Raw genomic sequence first — 25107 nt, forward strand, 5'->3', positions numbered from 1 at the left:
CTCATGTACGTAGTCCCAGTGAGGGAGATGTGTCCCAGTCTAGGAATACACACGAGCTCCTCTCAGTGGCCTGTCACTCTGACCTTTTGGTTTCACAAATAGATTGTAAATACTGCAGGCCTGTAAGCCAAGATGTGCTATATATAAAAATTAATTACATTTTTAGCATTTTAGCCTCCAAGAGCTGTTTCTCAATTTCAAGATCAGACTGACCACCATATATGTGACGTTAGAATTGTGATTCTGGTTATACTTCCAGCAGAGTCCACACGCTGCTGAGACCAAGTGAGAGTGGAGAACATTTGACAGTTGAGCAGAAATTAAAATGTTCTGGAGTAAAGGCAGAGCAGTCTAAGAGAAACTTTCATGAGGTGAGAGTTCAAGAACACAGTAAGATCCAAATTATTCTGTTGATTTACAACCTGCGCAAACCCATATAATTCAATGGCATTGTATGGGGTGAGGCCAGGAGAAAATTTGGCCCAAAATATCAACTTTGACTTGGAATATAGCCATTAAGTACAAAAGAACATTGTATAGAACATAGATCAATTTGGTGTGTGATTTTTTTTTTAAAAGCTCTCAACATTAAAATCCTAAGGGCTTTTTCTCTCCCCTACGAATAAGAAACAGAAAAATAAGGACCTTAACAGGGAAATGAATAGTTTGCATTTCTCTCCCTCCCCTCTCCCACTCCCAAAATGTGACGCTTCCAAGAAGAAGCCATCAAAGAGAAGTAGTGGCAATAGACTGTCAGGCAGCTGAGAGTAAGATGATCTTGATATTTGGGAGAAGGACTGGTTCAGAGGCGCTGACAGTAAGAATAGGAAGATCTGTCATACATAGTGCAGAAAAGTGTTTTAGAGAGAAGCTCTGTAATGATGCAAAAATAACTTTAAAAATTATATGGCCAAGCAGGAGAAACAGCCAACCAGACATTGGAAATTAGTGAGCAAAGAACCACAAAACATTTAGAGGCTCAGTTCAAGTAACCTCCCAAAAGTTCAGATGTTTATCCAATAGCTCAGATCTCTTGGGTCTGGAAAAGTGAGTGGGAAATCTCACATGAACAGCCTGTCTCATGATATTTCAGCACTTCCACTTCTGGCCCTGGACAGAACCAGGAAGTGCAGAGGCGTGCTCAAGTGAAAAATACTGGAAAAAATGTTATAAGAACACTTCCCAACTTGCAAAAACATTTGGTTACATTTGAATTTTAGGCACAGTTATGGGTTAGTTCTTATAATGTCTGAACTCATTTATTCATCCCTACTGAAAATGTCACAAGTTCAGAACTTTGCAAAACGCTTATCCACAAGGAAGGTTTAGAAAAACAATGTTCCACCATCAAGGTAACAAACTTGGCACAGAAGAAAGGTAGACAGTTGCTAGTGGAAATGAAGATATAAAACAATGAAATATATCTGGTAGTCATGAGAGCAACATAAACTTAAGCACAGGAGGATTCAATTTCCAGGGCACTTAGGTTCTTTTGGAAGACATAGGTTTTGAAAGATCCATAGTATTTGGGTAAACTAAGTATGAACAGAGGGGTCCCACCAATGTACTGGTGAAAGGTTACTGAGCTGCAAGGGAGTGTCTGGGTTGACAGCCAAAGGAAGGGGCAGACACAGAAATCTATACTGAAACCAGCATAAAGGAAAAAGATGTGCCTAACCAGGCAGATGGCTGAACTGAAAGGAAATAATATGATGCAGTGAAACGTGTACCATGAAGCCAGAAAGGGGTTGGGGGGAGGGGAGAGAAGAAAATAAAATCAAGAGAAATCAACAAAAAAGGAAGTTGCCTGGAGGACGTTTTTTAAGTTGTGGCCATAAAACATCAGGTGACGAGAACAGCTAAAGATTTAGGGGAAAGAAAGAAAGAAAGAAAGAAAGAAAGAAAGAAAGAAAGAAAGAAAGAAAGAAAGAAAGAAAGAAAGAAAGAAAGAAAGAAAGAAAGAGTTGGAGAACATATAGAAGAGTGAACAGGAATTTAAGATAAATGTTAGACAAAAATGAACAATAAAAGGTCAGTGAGGTTGGGCTTCTAAGAGACAACAATAATTTATTGACAGAAAAGGTAGAATTTGCTAAAATATTAAATTAATCACTTGTCCCTGTGTTTACAAAAGAGGCTTGGAGATCTATTCTAGAAAAAAGCAAGAAGCTTCTTGAGGCATAAAATATGCCGAAGGAAACCAGGACCCAGCCAAAACAGGTGAGTAAGAAATTAAAATTTCTGAATTCATACACAACCCAGAGATCAGATGGAATCACTCCCACAATTCTGAATAATCACAGAAATGTAGGGCACAAAGGGACCTCAAGAGGTCATCTAGTCTAGCCCCCTGTGCTGAGGCAGGACCAAGTATACCTTGGCCATCCCTGACAGGGTGTTTATCTAGCTTGTTCTTAAAAACCTCCAGTGATGGAGATTCCACAACCTCTCGGGGCTGGTGTACACTGTGTGTGGGGGGGAGGGGGGCGGAGAGGAAATCGATCTAAGTTACGCAACTTCAGCTACATGAATAACGTGTGGGGGGGGAATCGATCTAAGTTACGCAACTTCAGCTACATGAATAACGTAGCTGAAGTCAACGTACTTAGATCTACTCACCGCGGTGTCTTCACTCCGCCTGCGCCTCTTGCTCCGGTGGAGTACAGGAGTCAATGGGAGAGCGCTCAGGGGTCAATTTATCGCGTCTAAACTAGATGCAATAAATCAATCCCTGCTGGATTGATCGCTGCCTGCCGATCCAGCAGGTAGTATAGACATACCCTTGGAAGCCTATTCCAGCACTTAACTACTCTTAGTTAAGAAAGTTAGAAAGTTTCTTCTAAAATATAACCCTAAATCTCCTTTACTGCAGATTAAGCCTATCACTTCTTGTCCTGCCTTCAGAGGGGATGGGGAACAATTCATCATCATCTTTATAACAGCCCTTAACTTATTTGAAGGTTGTTATCAGATTTCCCTCAGTCTTCTTTTCTCAAGGCTAAACATGACAGGGTTTTTTAAACCTTTCCCTCTATACCAATATTCCAGTCATGAGATTTATTCCAAGTCTCTGTGATGCCAATTAACTCATAGTTTAGCTTATGCACTAATACTTCGTTTTTCCTGTTTATTCCCCTGACACCATGCATTTGTCTACAGACTTCTAAGATATTGAGCAGATTCGCCCACTGTTATCCCTCTTGTTGCTCCTCTGATCCTATTGTAATTTCCCATCCCCCTCACCCCTCCCACAACATGTAGCCCTCCGAGAAGATCCCCTTTTTTTGTACCTACCTGTGAGCTTTTGTCACCTGCACCATTTGAACCTAGTTGGCGCAGAAAAGGTTTGGGAAAAATCTATATGGACAATTGATATTTACTAAGCAGGGTAAATTGGAATTGACTGAACAGAGTAAAATGTAATTTATCTGTATTTAAAAAGAACATCTTGGGAGCGTGTACCAAACAATTTGTTTGTACATCTGATGTCAGCTCTGGAAAAGTGATGTACAAAAGGACTTCAGCAAATGACGTTAATGGCTTCTAGTGACACTAAGAAGGAACTTGACAAAGAAAAATGTTGTGAAACTAGTTGGAATTAAGAGATTCACAAATAGAGACCCCGTCAAACAAATCAGAACAAATGTCTTGAGAAAGTCACATTTGTTTGTGTTCGTAAGGAATACGTGTTTATATTTATAAATGGGGAATAATAGATTTCTGGTGTCCTTACCTATTTATTTTCTTAATTTTAAATGCTTGTGAAGACTTGTAAAGATTTTATAGGTAAGTACATTGTTGCCACCTAGTAATTTTATGTGTTTTTTTTAAACAAAATTTGGGGTTACGGAATTTCCCCAGGGTTTTGCGTGTTTTGTTTCTAACACCTCTCAGTTTTTCTTTCATTTAGGTAATTGATTTTTTTTTTTAAATTAAATAAATGGATGGCTGGTTTACCAGATCATTATTAAATTAAAGGAATCAGTGATAGCTAAATGAACAGAGCCTGAGGATCAACATCCATACTTCCCTAGCAACTTGAAAATCGTTGTGGAAAGAAACTGTCAAGAAGAACGCACTGCCCACAAGAAATTACATCACTCCCATACTTTTGCTTTCATCATTAAAGAGTCATTCATGACAGGCGCCACTGCAGAATATGCAAAAAGAAAAGGAGGACTTGTGGCCCCTTAGAGACTAACAAATTTATTTGAGCATAAGCTTTCGTGAGCTACAGCTCACTTCATCTGCAGAATATGTTATCCACCAGCTGTTTATTTTCTCCATCACCTTCAATTTGCTGTCACCACTGCTGTATGTGAGTGGAGAATTCTGATTTGGAAACATTTGAAGTCTCTGGGGTAGGAACCATCGTTTTGTTCCGTGTTTGTGCAGTGTCTAGCACAATGGGGCCCTGCCCATGATTTTGGCTCCTTGGCACTGCCACAATACAAAAAATATAATATGCAAGGATAACTAAAAATAATAATAATATCCACATTTTACAGGTGTCAATGACCACGCGATGGGCAAGACAGTGGAAAATCAGGCTCAATACTCTCAGCATGGTCCAGTGGTCAGTGGCTTCATATTACACTTTGAATCAGCAGTAAGTTTCCTGGACCAATAGTGAATTTTCACTTCATGACTTGCCTAACAGAGAGAGATGCCAGTGCTCACAGGAAGGAAGGAGAGCGCCATCACTGAGTGGAATTACCGAGATCAAGCTTCCAGAGATATTACTATGCTATGAGCCCTTCTGTCAAACTGTTCTGCCTTACTCTACCCTTAACTAACATCTTTGGCACCACTGATTAGTCAAGTTTCCACGCTTATTCTTTTCAATTTTAAAATATGACTCAAGATGGAAATTAAAGCTTTTTTTTTTTTTTTGTTAAACTCAAAATGTCAACACAGGTAAATCTCCTCCCTGGCTCTAATAATAGGGAAACAGCATTGCACAGTGAGGCCAAACCTGAGGCAAATTAGCTTCTTGTTCTTTTCATTGATTGTAAAGGGGAGAATGCTACTTGAGCATCTGAGAAGACAAGCAATAAAATGTATTTCTCTTGCAGGCAAATCTTAGAACAGATAGCAAAACAATCTCAGTCTCTTGCTAAAGGCATACTCACTAATTGAAACAGAAATAAAATGAGGAATGGGAAAGAGATAAAGCTACAAAGTTATGTCTCACTCCAATTAGTAGGTAGGGAGTTAAAAAAAACACAATCAAGTTAAAGACATTCTACAAGTTTCAGCATTGAAAACTGGAAAGGAAAAACAAGCTGTAAAATCGCAGGCACCTGGTCTTGAAAGCACAATCTAGAGCATTTTCACTGAAGTAATATTTTACAACTGCATACAGTCCAGTGACAAATCAAACTAAAACAGCAAGATCAACTGACGAACATTTCCCCTGTTGCAATTAAGCATAGAGATCAGAGATTATAAAAGGCCAAGGGGGGAGTCCATCCCTTTTGCCAGTACAGGATTGTTCCAGATAGGTCACAAGATCCTCAGCTGGGGCCATGATCCACTCAGTGCAGCTGAGGAAGGAGTGGGCAAAGGTGACTTAAAGTCAATTTCAAACAGCCTCAGGTGGTTCTAAATTATTCCCAATTGCAACAGCTAGACATTACCCAAGCACAACAATGTTCTGATCATGCAGCCTGTCCCCAATGACTGCAAGAGAGGGTGGTGGTATAGTGCTAGAATAGTTTGATGCCATTCAAGGATTCCCACAATGCTGGGGGAATCCCCAAGGGGCTGGAGCCACTGAGCCTCCAGCTGATTTATGCTGTTTAGAGGTACAAAGGAGGAGGGTCTGGCCCACTACATTTGCAGGCGCCTTATCTAGTCTAGTTTTAAATGTCTCCAGATATTTGGCTTCCACTGCTTCCATTAGCCTGTCCGACAGTGTAACAGATTTCACCATTTGGAAGTGTACATTTAGCTTCATTTGTCTTCTATCACCCAATACAAAGGCTAATCATCCATGGGATTTACACTCCTCATATTTTTAAGGACAGTTATAGCCTACCCCCCACTCCCTTATGTCCTGTTCAGTCAAACTATTACTATTAGTTTCTTTTGACCGTTCCTAACAAATCACTCCCTTTGCCCCCTTGATAACTTTTGTTGCTGTTCTCTGAATAACTGCCAGTTTATATATTTCTAGCATTTTGGGGCCCACAACTGCATGCAGTATTCTAGGTGCTTTCTCACCAGAGCCAAGTAGAGAGGAACTATTATCTTCCTGCTCTGTGTTGCAAAGCCTCTGGGTATGCAGCTCAAAATTGCATTGACTTTTTTTGCTCTCATACTGCACTGCAATCTCATTTCTAACACTGCTGTCTCTCCTAGTTTCCCATTCTAATAGCATATTAAAATTGATACAGAAACCATGTCTCATTTTTATGTAATTTTTTATATTGCTACTATTTGGTTTTTGTATTAAACCACCAAAACTGCAAGGCTGATATTTTAAATAAGATTGTTCTGATGTTCCCTAATGGCCAGGTATATGTATACTCACCATTTAGAAATAAAATAATAACTAATTCATACAATACTTTGCACTTCATTAATACCTTCACCTAAGGATCCCAAAGCTCTTAGCAAATACTAATTAATAAAGCTTCAGAACAGGCCTACAAGGTAAGTCGATATTATTATACACTTACAAGTTCCAAACTAGAAATTGAGTTTCTTCAACCTCATGGATAATCAGGGACTATTACTGTTATTAAATTGTATTACAGTAATGCCCAGAGGCCTCACATGTGATCAGGGCCTCACTGTATCTGCCAGTGTACAAAGATAAAATAAAAGAAAGTCCCAGCCCCAAAGGGCTTCCAGCTTAAACAGTGAAAAAACATGGCAGGTGGGTGCAACAAAGCAGAGTGAGGATTGGAGAAGACAAGGCTGATGGTAATAGGACTATAAGGTTGCATAACCTTTAAATGGCCAAAACTATATTACTGATCCATGGCAGAGCAAGCCCATTCTTGTGAAATCATCTGCTTGCTAGAGCTAAAACTGCCTCATAGGCCCTTGATGACTTAGTCCCTGCAGTTTCAGGTGGAAATCTCTTAACCACACGAAAGGAAATTTTGAAAATTGCAATGGCTTTCCCTCCCACCACCCACCTTTCCACTTCTGGATGTACCTAACACAAAATCTCGCACTGTGGCAGAGCCAGATTTCCTTTGGGGAAAAAAAGTATGTCATACCATTATATTACAGATATAAGATTAACCAACCTAATTTGTGTGAAAAGGTCATTCATGTAATGTCACTGAATATTCATAATAGGAGTTTCTATTGTTCACTTCCTTTTGTGAAGTGATACCTTACTCCTTCATTGTCACAGAACTCAGATGACAAAGGCACTTTCATGGAGTCAGTACCCACTCTAAATTATAATGGGATTGCTGGAAAAGCTTTGCCCTGGCTAGCCACTGACCATCAGGAAAGAGATTAGTGTAGTGTGTAATAAATTAGAACTATAGAGCATGCAATAAAATCTTATCTTACAGTGTTCACTTATCTAGAAGTACTTTCATGGCTGATACAGATTAAAAGCATCGTCATCATCATCATTCATTGGCTACAACTACAGCGGGCCAAATCTAGTCCTGATAAACCTGGGAGATGCAGAATGGCATTTCCCTCCACCAGCACGGGGTTTCCTCTGGAGAAGTGCAACTGTAAATACCGCTAAGGTTTCAATAAGAATCCAGTTGGCAGAGGTTGAAGTGAATCAGCCCCCCGCCCTCACCTCTTCTTTGTAGATTTTATTCCACGGGGGCTCCAAACTCTGAATCTGCCCCTGAGAATAACTGCAGTTAGGTATAGCCTGAGTAAAAGATTCCCTGAAAATCTGGAAACTTGCGTTCTTTCCATTGCAAGGCATGTGAACTGACAAAACACAGCACTAGTGCACATTTGATTTCCAGCCTCAGTTATCTACCTTTCAGCCTGTCAGGCTTATAATAAAAGCTTTATACCTATGGAAAGAATTGCACTTTCTCCACAACTGTGTATCACCACTGTCACAAGCAGTGATTACCGAAGCAACATACAGCAATCCCATTAACTATATTCAGCCCAGGTGTTACTGTTCTAGAAAACAAACCTGCACCGTACATGATACAATGCAGAAACTAACTGCTTTTATTTTCATGCTGAATAGCTGCTTGAAAGCAAAAGGAAATACATTCTCTTGGTACAGCAAAAATATGCAAGTGTGTGAGTCAACAGTTCCAAAAATACATTTCATAAGCTGCAAAACAGATATGTATGTTGCCATGGCACTTCAGAAAAATTAACAAATCTTAAACTTGTTTCATATATGAAGAAAAAAATCTAAGTGCTTTCTGGTTCCCATATAGTCTCTACTTTATTGTTTCATGCTAGATTCCATATAGTCTCTACTTTATTGTTTTATGCTAGCGTCAAATCCTGCTCCCATTAAACTCAATGGGGAATTTTGCCACTGACTCCAGCTGGGCCAGGATTTGGTTCTTAGGGACAGATTTTTTTAAGTATTTAGGTGCTTAAAGATGCAGATAGGCACCTAGTGAGAAGTAGGTGCCTCATTCTCAATGGGAGTTAAGTGCCTCGGTACTTCTGAAAATTCCAGGGGGCACCTATTTGCATCTCTAGGTGCCTAAATAGCTTTAAAACTCTGCCCATTAGGGCTTGATCCTATCCTATTAAAGTTAATGGGAGCTTTTCCATTTACTGAATGGGAGCAGGATCAAGCCTTAAGTGAATTCTGAGATTAAATTACCTCTTCTCACAAAGAGCAGAGCTCTTTTAAGTAGGTATTAGCATAAACTCTGCTCTCATTCACACCTGTGCAAACCTGGAGCAACTCCAATGAATCCTTGAATGCTTTCAGTTTACACCCATGTGAATGAGAACAGAATACGGGTAATTGTATTAAAGTATGATATACATATAATTCAGCCACTGGAATGGGTGGTGGGCATGCAAAGGGGTTACGCAGTGATGGGTGACCCGGGAGGAATGCTGCATGATTCAAACCACATCCCCATCCCCAGCTCCTAGGGAGCACACAGTGCAGTAGCAGCTTCACCAGCCTCCAATATGTGGCATGAGCGCATCCTGCGGCTCCATCCACAGCCTAGTGTGGTAGAGGGGGCTGTGCCATTATCCCACCCTAACCCTGTCCCATTCCTCCCTTTCTGGATGGCAGAGGCATTAGCAGGAAGCACTGCGTGCATTCCACACAGGACTATGTATTGCCCTCACAGTGGGAGGCTCTTCCTCCCCCCTTTGCATCTGGAATCTCTTTGTGAATATATACATCCAACAGTGTTCTGTTAGCAAAGAGAATTCCACGTTACTTCAGGAAGTTACACACCATTCTCCTCACAGTAACTTGTCACTATTCAGTACCTTAATGGCCACATTTTCAAGTGTATATATCTAACTGTACCAATAAAATATCTGCAGGTATGTGCAATCAAGGTAAATGTGCGCCTTAAACAGAGAACTGTACATGCAAGTGCCTGATTTGTGTGCACACTACATATCATATTTTGGCATAAACAGTTTTCTCTTTGTGCCTCAACGTATACTACTTTGTGAGGAATGCTCCCACAACCGTTTTTAAAAATTGGCCTAAATTCTTCCTTTGGATACAAGCAAGTAACTCCTACTGTTTGTAACGAGAGCTATGCTTGCATACCAAAGGGAGAATTTGGCCTTAAGATCCTATTTGTATTCTCCCTTTGAAAAGAGAAAAGATGCTCAGCCCTTTGAAGGCTCAAATCCTGCAAACCCTTACACTGGCAGTCTCTACTTTTGTGAGTAATCTCGTTGAAAGAAACAGAACTCGTGAGAGTAAGGGTTTACACGATTGGGCACAAAGTTTGTTCCGAACTGCTGAAACAATTATGTGGCAAAACTGAAACCATTTTTTGGAATTCAAGGTAAAAATCACAAAAAAAAATATGGTCAGCATTCTGTGTACTTAAGCTTGCTAGTCTTATTCAAAAATGCAATAGTCATAGTTAATTTTTAAACAAACCTTTCAATGTACAAAATTGTGAATATATTCAGTATACAGCATCTGATAATATGAACCCAAATATGATTCTCATGAGAGCAAAATTAAAAGCCATATCAGGCAGAAAATCCTTACTATGCATAAGATAAGACCACCTTTTGCTTGTATAGAAAAAGCGATGAAAATTAAACTCTTTTAAATCTTCTCTTAGCTCAGAGGGTTACAAATGACAGTGGAGAGCAAGAAGGTTTGGGGGCATTTTATGGTAAATGTTAAATATAAAGTGTAATCAAACTTTTTTGCAATATGCAAATAATATCTCAGTCATTCACTAGTTTTCAAAAATGTGTGTCCCTATAATCACTATACATCAAAATTAGGTGAGAAAAATAAATTAGCAATTTGCAGAGACTTAATAATCTTGCTTTTATAATTTATTTCAGCCTATCAGCACTGTTAACAGCCTTACTTTCAAAAATAGACATAACACTATCATAACATTTCATGTTTCCTGTTTTTTGAAAGAATGTCAGTAACAGCTCCCAGCAAGTGTTTCCATCAATCAAAGTTAGTAAAAAGAAAAGAAAAGAAAAGAAAAGAAAAGAAAAGAAAAGACACTGACTTGCATGGACGGGTGAGGGAAGGATTATGTTCCAACTCTTGAAGAGAAACATTTACCAAAGTTCAGTATTGACTCCAGACAGATTCCAAACAGCTGTTAGTCTCTGGCACACATTTAAAGATACCAAACTTTACTATAGTACAGTTGAGTTTACAAAATGACCAATTACGTTTAATATGGCTTACAATCTTCACTCATAGTTACCAAAGGGAGACAGGGGGAAAATAAAGTTATCAACAATTCTAAAAACCACCGAATATTTTTTAAAACCAGCTAAGCTACCATTTGTTTTTATTTTTTTAAACTTTGTTTTGGAGCTCCTTTAAACGTTATTTATATTGGTTTTCACACATCAGTTCATTACAATGAGATGAAGAGGTCACAAATCGTTATCGAACTATATATGCCCTTTGTTTAATACAGGAAACTCTACAATAAGGACATTTTTCCAGTATTTCAATGCAGATTATTATGCTATGGTCACAGATCTAATAATTCTCAATAGCATGCCTTTCAGTCATGAAACTGTGCTTAATAAGTATACTAAAGAAGAGAGTGTGATTTCATATTTGAGGTGTCCTAAAATGATTTACAAAGCAAGGAGTACACCTGCAGCCATTATGTGTCCAGAGGACTCACTCAGCATCTGATCTCCTATAAGGTGCCAAGAACCCTCAAATCTCATTGAACTCAGCACTTCACAGCATCCTGGTGGAGCGACTGAGCACTGAACAGAATGAGTTAGATTTTGGAAATTTTGTCTGTCTTCTTATTCTGGCTTCTCCCGGATTAGAGAGAGAGATGGGCTGGCCAGCAGTACAGAGAATTACAAGGTTAGGGAGTAAGAGGTTTGATGACTTCACAGTATATTCTGGTGATGTTGTATAGACTGCCTTTTTTTAATGTTTGTTTGTTTTCTTTGTTTATGGGTTTGTGCTTCAGTGCAAGTGTGCATTTGGTTTTGCATGGTTTTGGTTTTGCATCCCTGCCCATCCTGGCTCATAGCCATTGATGGACCTGTCCTCCATGAATTTATCTAGTTCTTTTTTAAACCCTATTATTTAATTTGTTTGGTCTTTGATGTGATAAAAAACAAAAATCAGTTAATCATGGACAGGTAAAAGAAATGATCTCTAACCCAGATGTGATTGATGCTGACAAATGTATTCCACAATAGGCTTTCAACTATATTCAAAATTCAGCTTCTACATAATAAAGGCCTAAATAACAAAGTTAATTTTTTCTCCCAACATTTCTTCAGCTGTCCCTCTTTTATCACCTCACTAATCTCCACACCAATGACTTGATTTCTTTACTCAGTGTAACAACTTTCTATACTACTTTATACCCTTATGCCACTTAACTTTTATGCCTGTAAATATGCGCAAATATGGCAATATGCAAATAAATAAATAATAGCTAGTAACCCACTACAGATCTCAAAAAATTGTAACTCCATTCTGCAATCTGAGACATAGGGGGCACATTTCCACTTATCTTGTGAACACAGCTCTGATTCAGCATCAGGATTTGCTGCAAGTGATGCACTGTCATGTGACCAATACTTCACTGCATAAAGACGTCCTTGTTGAATGAAGTTTGTTCATGTTGCAATCCTAACACCACGTCTGGCGTTCCCAGTGACCAAAAGATTCCTCGTTAACTTCCAGTAAATAAATTATTTTCTACAGAGACACTCTAGTGACTAAGTTGAAAATACCGAGGAAAAAGAAATGTACCGGACCATTTATACTGTGTTTATATGTAGCTCAATGGGCACAATGCTGCTGAATACAAGGCAGCAGTTCAATTGAAGTTTTCCACTGTCATCACAAACAGCTGCAGAACCCCTGAGACTGAAATACAGCCTTCCCATTCAAGCTCATTTCATCCATTGTTACTTATAATATGATCTAAAGGAACATTTGCAGGATTTCATAGAAAGTTTAAATGTTGTTTGATGAGCGCCATTAGATATTTAAATCTGAAATGAATGAAATACAGTAGCAAGAGAAGTAATCACAGCACACCTAAAGTAGAGCAGAAAACTTCACAGCTATTATCTCTACTTGTTCATGGCTAATACTTGTAATGGTGCATGCAACAACACCATAATGGCAATGCAAACCCCTGCAGAATAAACCCCAAAAGACATCAGTCCCTGTTTCAGGTATTCTCTTTCAATGAAGATCTACTTCAGACAAGCTGAGCATAAGATGAATCGGAAAATGCCAAACGAAGAGGCATTTCTCATTCTTTTCAGAGCCATTCCACTGAAACCCACTGGAAGATTTCTAGGCAATGAAAAAGGTATTTAATAAAACAGAATTACCCAGAATAGCTACTCAAAGATGTGGGTGCCTAGCCAATGATTGGTGGTGATTTTGCTAACTGTACCACTAGTATGCTACACAGGTAATGCTAAATGGCCCATTCTTGCTAACGTTCTCGGTGCTACTGTTTTGGGGAAAAGGTACTGTACAGTACTCCTAATATCTCTTTGTTGGGCTCCTCCCTGAGCAGAGACTGAAAATTGTACTACAATGTGTAGTAGTTTTATGGAGAAAGTGTATAAAACTCATTTCACAAAAGCCATCTCTGTATCATATTAACATCTCCCATTTGGCACAGGTCTGTTAGTTTTTCAGCATCTTTTTATTTTACGGATATACAGTAATGGTGTATACTTTCCATAATTAAATAGCTCTTTAAAAAAAATCTATTAAATGTTTTTGGGAAAAACAAATACAGAATACTATGAACACAATATTTTGCAAAGCCTAAACCATTCTATGGGAAAGGATTTAATTTATATCAGGGAATGAAGCATTGGAAGACTTTTGGGAGCTGTTTTGCAAACCTCTTTAGGTTTTCTTTAACAAAAAAATTTTCGTTTAAAATTAAAAAGATGATCTCCAACGTCTTAATGGATGCAGCTTCATGTCTTAGCAAAGCAAGATAGCTGCCTCTAACATCCTTACTATGACAGAAGGTTTCTTTTACTCTAAGAACATGCAAGGTGACACTCTGTATTAGCCAACAGACACCAGAGTCTGTCCACTGATACATAAGGTAAATGACTAACACTGAGCAAGATTTTTTTTCGCCTGCTATGCAATGCAAAAACACTTTGAGTTGATGTCTTAACTGCTTATGGTTTTCTTTCATGGAAACACATTCACTGTACTGTTTTGCTTAAATAATGCATGGAAAAAGCAATTTGAAAAGTCTTCTTCCTATATTGCATTTCCTGTCCTGCTTTTCTTGGTCTTCTTCTAAAGTAATCTGATTGACTGAATCTATTCAAATAAGTGAGGTCTCCTTTCATAAAGTGCATGATGGGTTTTCAACTTCCCGATATCAAACCAGACAAAGGATACAACATATGATACAATTAGTAAAATGTGGGATCGATTTTAAATGGAAATTTCTGTTTTAAAAGGACAGATTTTTTGCTATTTTTCTTTAAAAGACAAGTAAGCTACTTGCATATACCAAAACATAAGATGTATTAAGTGCCAAGCAGGGCACCTTTCTGTAGTTCAGATCTGTGGTTCAGTTCTTAGAGCAAAAGGTGGACAAATAATTCAGTGGAGATTCTTATTCTAGGCACCCCAAATCCCCAAAAACATGCTCTTTACTCAGGTTGGCACTTGAGACTTATTGCTGCCACTAGCCAAAAGTGCCACCACTTCTCTAAGAATCCCACAGATTAATATCAACATATCCAATACAGACTCTGAGGTGTGTCTTGACACCAGGCAGCGATTCCTTCCCTTTTAGATTTCACTAAGGACTAATTCAGGGGATGGGATGAAGGAAGCTGATTTCCATAACATGGAAGGCACAGGTGCCAAGATTTCAGCTCTTCCGTGATGCTGAAGCAGGATGTATTTTACCTTGGGGATCAATCATATAATTTCAAATAATATATATCCTAGCAAACAACATTTCCCATATGAACTTTTTAAAAACAATTATAATCAAGAAAATGTCTGAAGAGTCAGGGTTCTATGACACACTGATAAAGTTTCCGATCCTCAGCTGGTATAAACTTAGATAACTGCATTGACTTCAATGGGGCTATGCCAATTTACACTAGTTAAGCATCTACCCCACACTGATGTCAATAAGACTGCCACCTGTGGAGGGTCTGAAGGATCAGCACCAGTGTCTTGAAAAATTATGTGAAGTTAGTGAGACCTAGGACAACAGTAGAACCCCCTGCCCCCCTTTTAATTTTTTTTCCACAAATAAATATGCCACAAGTTTAAATTTGCAAATATTTGCACATTCACCACAATAAAGCTTGCCTTTCCCACAATTTATATATAAACCAGACTGTGTTTTTAATCCATGACTCACACTGGGTGGAAGCACACTAAAAGAAGAGCCTCCTGGAGCAGGCAAACGTGGCAGCTTTCCTAACACTGCTAAGGATGCACTTGGCCTGTGCCATCTCCCGCATCATCCCAGCCGTCTTCACCAATTTTCAGGTATCTAAGGTGAAATCCTGGCCCCATGGAAGTCAATGACGAAACTCCCATTGATTTCAGTGGGGGCCACGATTTCACCCTTAGTGCTTACAAGTGCAGTAGCATAGCATAGAGCTAGCAGGGAGTATTGGCTCTATTCCACAAGTGGACTATGTCTTGCCCTTGCATAATCAGAACCATAAAGACTCCTCAGACCCTTCCTTTCTTGCACATCCACTCAGGACTGAGCACCGCTGAACTCAAAACGGTTGCCAATCTGGAGCAAATTCTGCTTAGTTATATCTGTGCAAACCCAATGAGTTTAACAAGGTACCACATTGTTAAATGAAAGTGGAATTTGATCCTGCCTTTATATGGAAAAGGGGCAAGTGGAAAACAAAAATCACGGTGCTTTTAGTCCCTTTTCAGTAAGTTATATCGAATGATGTCTTTTACTAACTGCATTAGAGAGCAATTATGACTTAATGGCTGTCTAAATCCATTATCAGTGTACATTTAACCTTTCCATATTTAAAGATAATATTTAATTTGAGCAAATTAATGCACTGCCTGTGAGACCAAGTATATCTATTTAGCCTTTCTGGTTTTCCATCAGTGATAATTCTCTTTAGATCCCAACTCCTGTGACAAGAAAACTAGTAAAGATGGTCTTTTTTGTACTTGTACTTCAAACAGAGGTTAATAAAACAGAAGCTACAATAACCTAAGTGAAAAGCACCTTCCTTATTAACTACTGCACTCTGTATCTCTCATCACTATTAACATTATTTTAAATCCATTCCAGATTCATTTTTGATCATGTACAGAAGAGATTTTTATACAGTTCTCTACCTTTATCTTACAGTTTTTCAAAACTATTACTGTTACTCAAAAGATCACCAATATTTCTGAAATGATTCCCATCTTTTAATCTTGTTGCCAGCATAAGCGTTGAGTTACAGACTTTTTTGGAACAGCATTTTCAGCAGAATGCACAATATTTCACATTCTCATTAAACAGTGGCAATGATGTTTATGAAGTTTGAAGACTTCTTTGGTTTGACAGTTATATTTTAAGAGATTATATCAACTGGGGAAGATATCATTGCATTTAAGTTTGCAGTCCAGCCATGCATTCTCCAAATTTAAAAACAAGAAATTATAAGAGACTGTAAAGGAAATTATTCCATACTACAGGTACCATAAAACAGCCTTGATTAATCAAATTAAAATGCATACAACCTAATGTTAATTACTCTAATATTTCCCAGTGGCCAAAGGGCCAGACTTTCAAAAACAGGTGCCTAAAGCTTGTCTCCTAAATCCTTATTTGGGCACTTAAATAAATTGACTTATTTTCAAAACTGTTGAGTCCTCCTGGTAATAGGATAATGAAACCCAGATAATTTATTCAGATGTTTAAATATAGACTGAGGAAGCCAACTTTAAGCAACCATTTTTGGAAACGATATTGAAAGCATTCGAAGTACAAATAAAAATGTACAGTCTCTGCCTTCAAGATCTTCCAATCTAATTTCATACATGACTCTGTGAAGAAGGATTGAGGACAGGAAAACTGTGGATACAGGAATGAGATTACCCAATAAAAATATAAGTTTCTGCTCAATGTAATTGTCTAAATGTGATGCTTCCTTCGTGCCATCTACATATTCTCTTCTCTCTTAAATAAAAAGGTGACACCATAAAGCTTTTATCTATTAGATAAAAATGGCTGAATGATCTCACTTTTCTGTTGCAAGCACATTAATAATCCAAGTGACTGCAAGTACATTATCATATCAAAATCTGGAGGGGTTACAGAACTAACTTGACATTTTATTCAAATACTGAACGGTTAAAGGAGCTCCTCTGTGAAAAAGGCACTTTAAGTATAGCTTGACTTTGCACATTATGCGCACCTTTAATTCCCTGGCACCAGTTGTCATGTTCCATGACAAAAAGCAAAAAAAATTCAGTTTACCATCATAAATCTGGCATAACTCCATTGAATTCTGTGAAATTACACCTGATTTGTGATACATCTAAGCAGTATTTGGCCTAAAATTAGATAGCCAATGCTGTAATTCCTAATTCAAGCAAAATTCACACCAAACTTCAAGATTTGGTCCAAAGATTGAAACAATAATAATTAGAAATAGTCTGAATAATTCAGGAGGTTACATGGTAAGGGAGCTGCTTATGTTATCAATCATTCATACTCAGCAGACATAAAAACTATGCTAAAGTCAAAATTCAAGAGGACTTTCGAAGTGGAAGGAAGCCCAGAAGAAGAGACTGGGCCTCCTGCCTTGAAGAGATCCTCACGTGAAGCATCCCTGTAGAAAGGGATGGTGTAGCCTGGTTGAACTACTCCCATTATATATCTGTCTGATGTAACGAGTTCACAGGAAAATAGGAAATGGGAGAGACAATCTACATATGGTTGGTGGAGGAAAGGATGGTGTAGCATAGAAGCCATACCATGGGGTGATTTGTGACCTTTGACCAAGGGGTCAAAATGGTGGCTTGGAAAAGATCACTAACTGGGGGGCAGAAGACATTCCCTTCTTGTGGATGTCTTCTTTGGTGGTTCAGCCAGCTTTTGTGAGGTAAATACCGTCGGGCTGTCTGCGACTTGCTAAATTTTCTTTTTCTAGCAGGGATGTAAATGCCCAAGGATCACAGGGTCACCCTAGAGTCCTTGACAGAGTCAGGACTCATCTGTTGCACCACTGAAGAGTTTGGACCCTGTCACAGATCTAAGGAGTGCCCCTTCCTGGCCCCCCACTAGGACTTCTGTGAGAGGAATCCAAGCCCCTGTGTTCTGGATCTCCAGGGTGTTTTACGTGCCTGGATCCTGCATGGAGTCCAGCCACTGCTCTCAATTTGGGGTCCCTGGGCACAAACTCAGGTCACAGATCTTGTACTGGCACCTCCCCCTCCCACCACAAGTGTTGGAACCCTCTGTCCAGCAGCTTAGCCCCTCTGGGTACAGCACTGACCCTTCAGATTCTCTGGTTCTTAAACAGACCCATCACCCAAAACTCCATCCAAAAGGAGTGAAGCTTCTGGCTTACAGTTTAACTTTCTCAGGGACATGCAGCAATTCTGAAGTAGTGAGCACATATACACACACACACACACACACAGTTTGTACAGTCTAAAACCTTTATGCTATTTATTTAACAGATAAAGCACAGAAGAGTACAGATCAGACAAAATAATACAATATCCTAAAAAATAAAATATCCACTGTCCCTCTCTAGGCCACCCTTCCCTTGGGAGTCCTTTGGGATCATCTGTGTTCCATCAGGTAGGCAGGCAGGGTCCTCCCCAACTTGGCCTACCCTGCCACTGCAACAGCCTCCTTCATCTTAATCTGGTGCAAAATGGCTCTCTCTCCAGTTCTCAACTGTGAGTCCCTTTCTAGACTCCAGCTGGGTTCACCTGATTTTTTTGGTCTGTCTTTTGGTAATTTTCCATTTCTGCCAGTCAGGAATCAGGGCCTGCAGCAGACCAACCCAATACAGCTGGCCTGCAGCAGGCTGCCTGATTGGCTACTGCATCTGATTGGCTGGAAGAGCCAGCAGACCAATTGTAAGCCAGCAGCAGCTCTCTTGTTGATCAGTGCTCATGCCTCGCACTGTGACTATTCCTGCGTTACCTTATTCCCGCTACCTCTGCCATGCTCCCAGCCTTGCCTCAGACCTGCCCCCTCCTGGGACCCCACGATGCCTGTTACTCTGCTTGTTCCATGTGATTCTAAGCTCTGGTCTCCGGTTCCTGCCTCCAGCTTGACTCTTGGGTCTGGTGCCCAGTTCCTGACCTCTGGCTTGACCCTTGGCTCTGGGTTCTGACTCAGGAGGACGTGTCTTCTTCCACGTAGAGCAAACCTATTTTCCCAAGGTATTTTACTTTGAATAGGTGATCATTGCGTGCTACCACTCACCACTGTCTCTGGCCTGGAAGAGACATGACTCAACCCTGCTAACTCATGGGGGATCCACATATATATAGGCTTTTCATGACACATAATTCCATGATACAATTTCATAAAATCACCCACAGTTCAGAAGTGATACAGTAGAACTCCTAATTCATGATAGGGTCTTGAAGGGAAGATCTTCTACCATATTCTGCACTTCTCTACAGAGACCAGGGGACTGCAGCCATGAAGCTCAATGCCTAACCATGACTAGAGTGAGCGACTGTGTCAGCCACATCAAGAGAAGCACGTAAAGATGCTTTGGTGATCATCTGAAATGAGGGCTTTAAATTAATTCCTCTGGTCCTGTGGCAAATGGTCAATAATTTGGGAGAATTTGGTGTACTTGGTGTAGTCTTACTTCGCCAACAAGGCATGACGGCAGGCTACCATGAATTGTAACGCAGCTGAATAGCTTTTGCGGCCGAGAAGGGCCAGGTGCTTAAGTTCCTTATGATGAGGAGTAGATTTTGATCAGACTTGTCTGTTTCTTTTGTTAGCCATATCAACCACCGGTGATTTAGGTGTGGGATGGGGGAAAAAAGAGCATTTGGTGACCACACAATACTTTTTGTCGGCTCTCTTGCATGTGGGTGGTACCAGGTGTCTGCTATATTGTACAGGCTGATGACAAGAGGGTATCATTAATAGGCAGGGCTATCTTGCCTTGAGATGATATCCACCAGCGAGTGCTGAAGCTCCTGTATCTCTTCTAGGGGAATTCGTAAATTCTCTGCCACCATCTTTATCAGTTATTGAAAAACTTTGAAATCATCCATGTAGGATGGGAAAGGGGGCATAACAGCCTCATTTTCAGAGGAAGAAGATTTATTGGAAGGAGGTGCCCCCTCCTCAGGTCTTGGCTCTTTATCCGCTGAAAGGTCTCCCTGGCACAGAGGGGCTTCCCAGGGAAGAGGTTCCCTAGGTATTGGTGGCTACTGCTCCTCCTCCTTTTACATGAGGACACTCTATAAAATTGGTCACTGTAGGGGGTCCAAGGATTCCAAAAAACTCAAGGTGGCAGAGGACATGGAAAAGAAGAGGGACCCCAAGGGTGTTCTTGTGAGGACTGACAGATTAGGGATCTCATCCATGGGATACACTGCCAGGAAGGGAGATTTGTGGAAAAGTGGTGGAATCTTCAACAGATCTCATAGAATCATAGAATCATAGAATATCAGGGTTGGAAGGGACCCCAGAAGATCATCTAGTCCAACCCCCTGCTCGAAGCAGGACCAAGTCCCAGTTAAATCATCCCAGCCAGGGCTTTGTCAAGCCTGACCTTAAAAACCTCTAAGGAAGGAGGGAGGAGGACCTTAAAAACCTCTAAGGAAGGATCTCTCTGATTTCAAGTGTGTATCATCCCCCATATCCAATGGAGGAACTAAGGATATTGGTACTGGTAGTCAAGGGGTTACCAGCATCTGAATGAGTACTGGCGTTCAATATTTTGTGGGCGGGCGTGGCAGAACTAGGTGGTAAATTGGTGCTGGTAGGTGTATCAATACTATCAGGTATGCCCTCCCTGTACCTCTCAGTAGAGGGAATTTGGGCTCTTCTACAAAGGTCACCATTAGGGAGGAATCTGGTTGCCTCAATGATCCAGAGCAGTAGTCCTCACATTGAGGTGAGTCAGTAAGTACCAAGGACAATATAGAAGGTCTGTCCACACGCTTCTCAAGCCTGTGACCCTCAGAGGGGACCCCAGGTGGGACCGGTGGTTTCTTTGAGGGGTCCTTGCTCCTGGAGGGCTCCAAAGGTGCTTCTCAGGGAACCAAGTGGGATTGTTTGCCAGGAAACTTCTCGGTCCACTTCCTGAAAGCCTTTTTCATCATTACCAGGCCCTCAGCACCAGTTGAGGTAAGACCCTCAGCAGTACCCATAATAGGATGAAAGGTATCCTTAGAACCTGGTCTTCAGGGTGACTTCTCCCTATGTTTACAGTCTCTGTCAGGGGATTGAGGTTGTTACTTCGCTGAATGCTTTGGGACCTCTGAAGCTACCCCTGTGTCTTTGCTCACTGGCCAGAGCCAAAGAAATTGCCAGAGCACTCAAAGATTGAAGCCAATGTCCTGGAGGGCCAGGAGGGCGGGAGTCAGCTATCACAAGTCTTAGTGAATGTTCCATAAGGAGCATTAGTTTCCATCTTTCCTCCCTCAGCTTCCTAGATCTGTTCTTGAAGCCACAGCAAACCTTACACTTCAAATGGACATGAGACTCTCTGAGAGAGCAGAGGCAGCTGGAATGCCCACTGCTGAGGGGGAAAGACCTCTGGCAGGTGTGGTAGGGTTTGAAGCACAGAGTTTGGGGCATAACCTATAGAAAAAATGCCACAGGCAAGGTGAGGATGGGATAGCAGAGGACACTGATGATGAAAATCTCTGATCCTAGGCGTTCGGACGTGTGAACATCTAGAGTGGAGCACCCATAGGGACAATAACTCGAAGAAGTCCCAGTTACACACTTTCTCGCACGCTCTCTCTCTCTGTCTCAAACACACACAAAGCACTGAAAAAGCAGGCTTTAAAAAAAGGGATGACTTGGTCTTTCTGGGAGGGAGTGATATCAGCCCCAAAATTTATTTTTTCACATACACTCATCCACACCACCCAATAAACTGCTAAATACCAATCTTATTAAAGAAGAAAGGATGAATGGATAGAGAAGAAAAAACACTGGGAAGAGGGGAATTTTCTACCTTGGAATATTATTGAAATGGGTGGGATAAAGCAAAATCATCAGGTAGAAAGGTTTCTATTAAATAAATTAAATCCTGCCTAAATATTAATATGTGTTCAATTAAAATGTCGAGTAACCGATGTAACAGAATCTGTGCAAAACTTTCGCTGCACTTCAAATAAATTTTCTAGGCAAAAAGGAACAGAAAAAATATTCTATGCCAATGCACAGGATTATTCAGTCAGTAAAAGTATCTTGGGGCTAAATCCTGGTACCTAGATTCTGCTCACTCCTTATTCCCACTAACTTCAATGGAAGTTTTCCAGAGTAAAAGACAAGCAGCAGAACATGATTTCCCATGGGGAATCTTCCAGGAGAGGGGCAGGGAGGGAGAAAAAATTTGTTGTCCCCCTTGCAGTTTCTTTCAATTTATTCCCTGGGGGAAGGCTGCTGTTCCCTTCCTCTTCCCTTATGGAAGAAGCAGAGGGTCTTTCAATATCCATTTGGATTTCGGGGATCTGCTGGAAGCACAGGGCCATGAAAATCCTAGGTCTCTGCACAGACTCACTGACATTTTGCAGGTCTTCTGGGCTCTTTGGTAGCAGTTCTAATGGTGCTATGTTCTTAGGGCTTCCCCCACCTATGACAGCCCTGGAACCTCCCCTTTAAAAGAAAATTCTCCAGTGGAGAAGGGGATCCACAGGAAGGCTTCAGCAGTATTAACTGTCCTATGGAATCTCTGCATGTTACTGGAGGATCCTCTTGGCTCCATCCCCACTCACACAGCTCCCTTCCTAAGAACAGGTCAAGGGATAAAAGAAATCAGATCCCTGAGGAGGCTGCCCTCCTCTGATTTGGACAGATCTGCAGGTAGAGGGACCTTCTCCGCCTGAAACTATGGGGCATGATGTGGCTGTATTTTCCCTTTAAAGCAGAATATTTCAAATATTCCATTTAATTACACCAATTCATACCCCCATTTTAATAATGGCCATAACAATACTTTGCACCCTTAAAGCATCTTTCCTTGGATCTCAAAGTATTAATCAGTAATGGATGAAAACTTCAAATGAGAAAGCAGTGTAAAGAATCAAGGCCCTATTATTATGAAGCCCAGTTACCGGCAAATAAAGAGATACAAGTAAGTGAGAATGATATAAGCTATGGATGGACAATAGGTTGCCTAAGGAAGTACCCTGACAAGCACACAGCATTCCCAGTTTTCAAACAAATCCAAGTGCTCACTAGATCACAAATTGTATTTGTTTTATGTTTTAACTGACACATTGAACAAGTAGTCCAATGTACGATTCCTGGTGTCATTCCCTGTGCAAGTCAAAATGACACAGCAGTCACTAATGATACTAATGCACCTTACAAAGGTGCAAGGATCAGCACTCAAGCACCATTTGTACCACTTCAGTGGAACAGCATTTCCAATATGACAACTTATGATACCGAGAGTGATGATATATGTGTTTAGATTATATGTACGTCACCTTTGCCCGATGAGAATATTGAAATTCTATTGTCCATGAGGGCAGAAGGGAAATAGGAAGCTACTACTGACGCCACAGACTGCGATGGTTTCCAGCCCATGTTACTGAAATCTCTTTCCTAAGAGATTTTTAAGGTCAGGCTTGACAAAGCCCTGGCTGGGATGATTTAGTTGGGGATTGGTCATGAGGGTTGGACTAGATGACCTCCTGAGGTCCCTTCCAACCCTGAGAGTCTATGATTTTATGATTATGGTTTAGGACGCGTGTATCATACAAACCAACATTTTCTTCATGTTTTACTTCAGTAGCTGAGAATATTTTGGATACTTGAGCTAAGTCTCTATTTCTGCATACATTCATAGATTTTTAAGGCCAGGAGGGACCATTGTGATCATCCAGTCTGGCGCCCTGCATAGCACAGGTCAAAGAACCTCATACAAGAGCTGGGGGAGTATACTTAGCAGAGGGTCCTTGACCTGCAAGTCAGTTCTCCCTTAATGTAAATAAGCCTAGTACGTACATTGACCTTCAAGAAATTATGCAAATTCTATCTGTTTATCCAGGCACTTTCCGAGGAGTTACTTTATTGCAACTGGGGTTCTTTTGTTTGTGAGGAAGTTATTTTATTTGCATTTGCTAACATTTGTGGGGATGACAGAGTTTTTGTTTTAATGTTTTTATTGTAAACGCACCTAGAGATTGAAAAACAGGTGCATCTTATAGATGGCAAATGGTCTAGATTTAGCAACTTTGGTATGCCAGGACAGAGTGCACCAAAGAAATGGTATGGTGGTCTCTCAAAGGAGAGAGATAGCTTGTTTGCTCATAGTTTAGCGCCTTCCTGCAGTTTCAGACCACCATCATCACTTACTTATAAGAGCACTGACGTTAACTTTCACAGACACAGACTTAGCACCAAATTTAATGCTGATGCAAGCAGGCTCTGCTTTACTGGCTTCAGTGCAATTTTGCCCGTGTCCTGTCTGACACTAGTAAATCTGATCCTTGATATTAAATGATAGGTAGTATCAGAGAAAAATGAAAACCAAAGTATTTTGGAGGGAAGGGGAGAGGAAGGGGTCAGTCAAGAACTCCCAGCTGAATGGATCCTGTACTCTGTGCAAAAGCTGAAAAGCTAGAATGATAGGTTTGGATACAGACTCTTTGGCAAACACCAGAACTAGTATGGGAAAGACAGAAACAAATATTGTATATCTAAGTCAGCTTTACTACTCTCAGAAATTATAGCTAACTAGTCCAATGCCAACAATTAGAAACTGAAAAAACTGTACTTAAATTGGCAAAGAGTCCTGTGGCACCTTATAAACTAACAGACGTATTGGAGCATGAGCTTTCGTGGGTGATTCACCTTTGTCGGATTCACCCACGAAAGCTCATGCTCCAATACGTCTGTTAGTCTATAAGGTGCCACAGGACTCTTTGCCGCTTTTACAGATCCAGACTAACACAGCTAGCCCTCTGAAGCTTGTTCTTAAATTGTCATCTTAAATGCCCAAAGAGGATTGTATCTACAGGACTGGGGGGGCGGAAAATGTTGGTTAGACTTCTATTTGTGACCATCAGAATTGTTACCATAATTTGGTCTTAATGATCTCCTTTTGCATATGGCTTTTTAAATGGTTATTATTCAGCTTGATCTATGACTATAATGGAGCAGAACAGAACTGTGAGTATAATTAAAATAAGTTCCTGTAAAAGTGGAATATGTAGTACGTTGCTAATGTGTAAATGACTAAATAACTTAATTAGGTGAAATGAAGTGCACTTATGACTACAGGTGCTTAAGC

At 40.3% G+C, this 25107-nt stretch overlaps 1 protein-coding gene and 1 long non-coding RNA gene across 21 annotated transcripts in view; one reads left to right on the plus strand and one right to left on the minus strand.

Moving 5' to 3' along the window:
• TCF4 (transcription factor 4) overlaps window positions 1-25107 on the minus strand; it is a 315197-nt gene that overhangs the window by 268647 nt on the left and 21443 nt on the right. The gene's annotated exons all lie outside the window — the stretch shown is intronic.
• On the plus strand, window positions 1038-6567 carry LOC119566626. The gene is made up of 3 exons (XR_005225904.2): window positions 1038-2031; window positions 2135-2220; window positions 4509-6567. It is a non-coding gene; the product is annotated as an uncharacterized LOC119566626 (long non-coding RNA).

Source organism: Chelonia mydas, chromosome 5, assembly GCF_015237465.2.
Source record: "Chelonia mydas isolate rCheMyd1 chromosome 5, rCheMyd1.pri.v2, whole genome shotgun sequence".
In the NCBI taxonomy this organism is placed as follows: Eukaryota; Metazoa; Chordata; order Testudines; family Cheloniidae; genus Chelonia; species Chelonia mydas.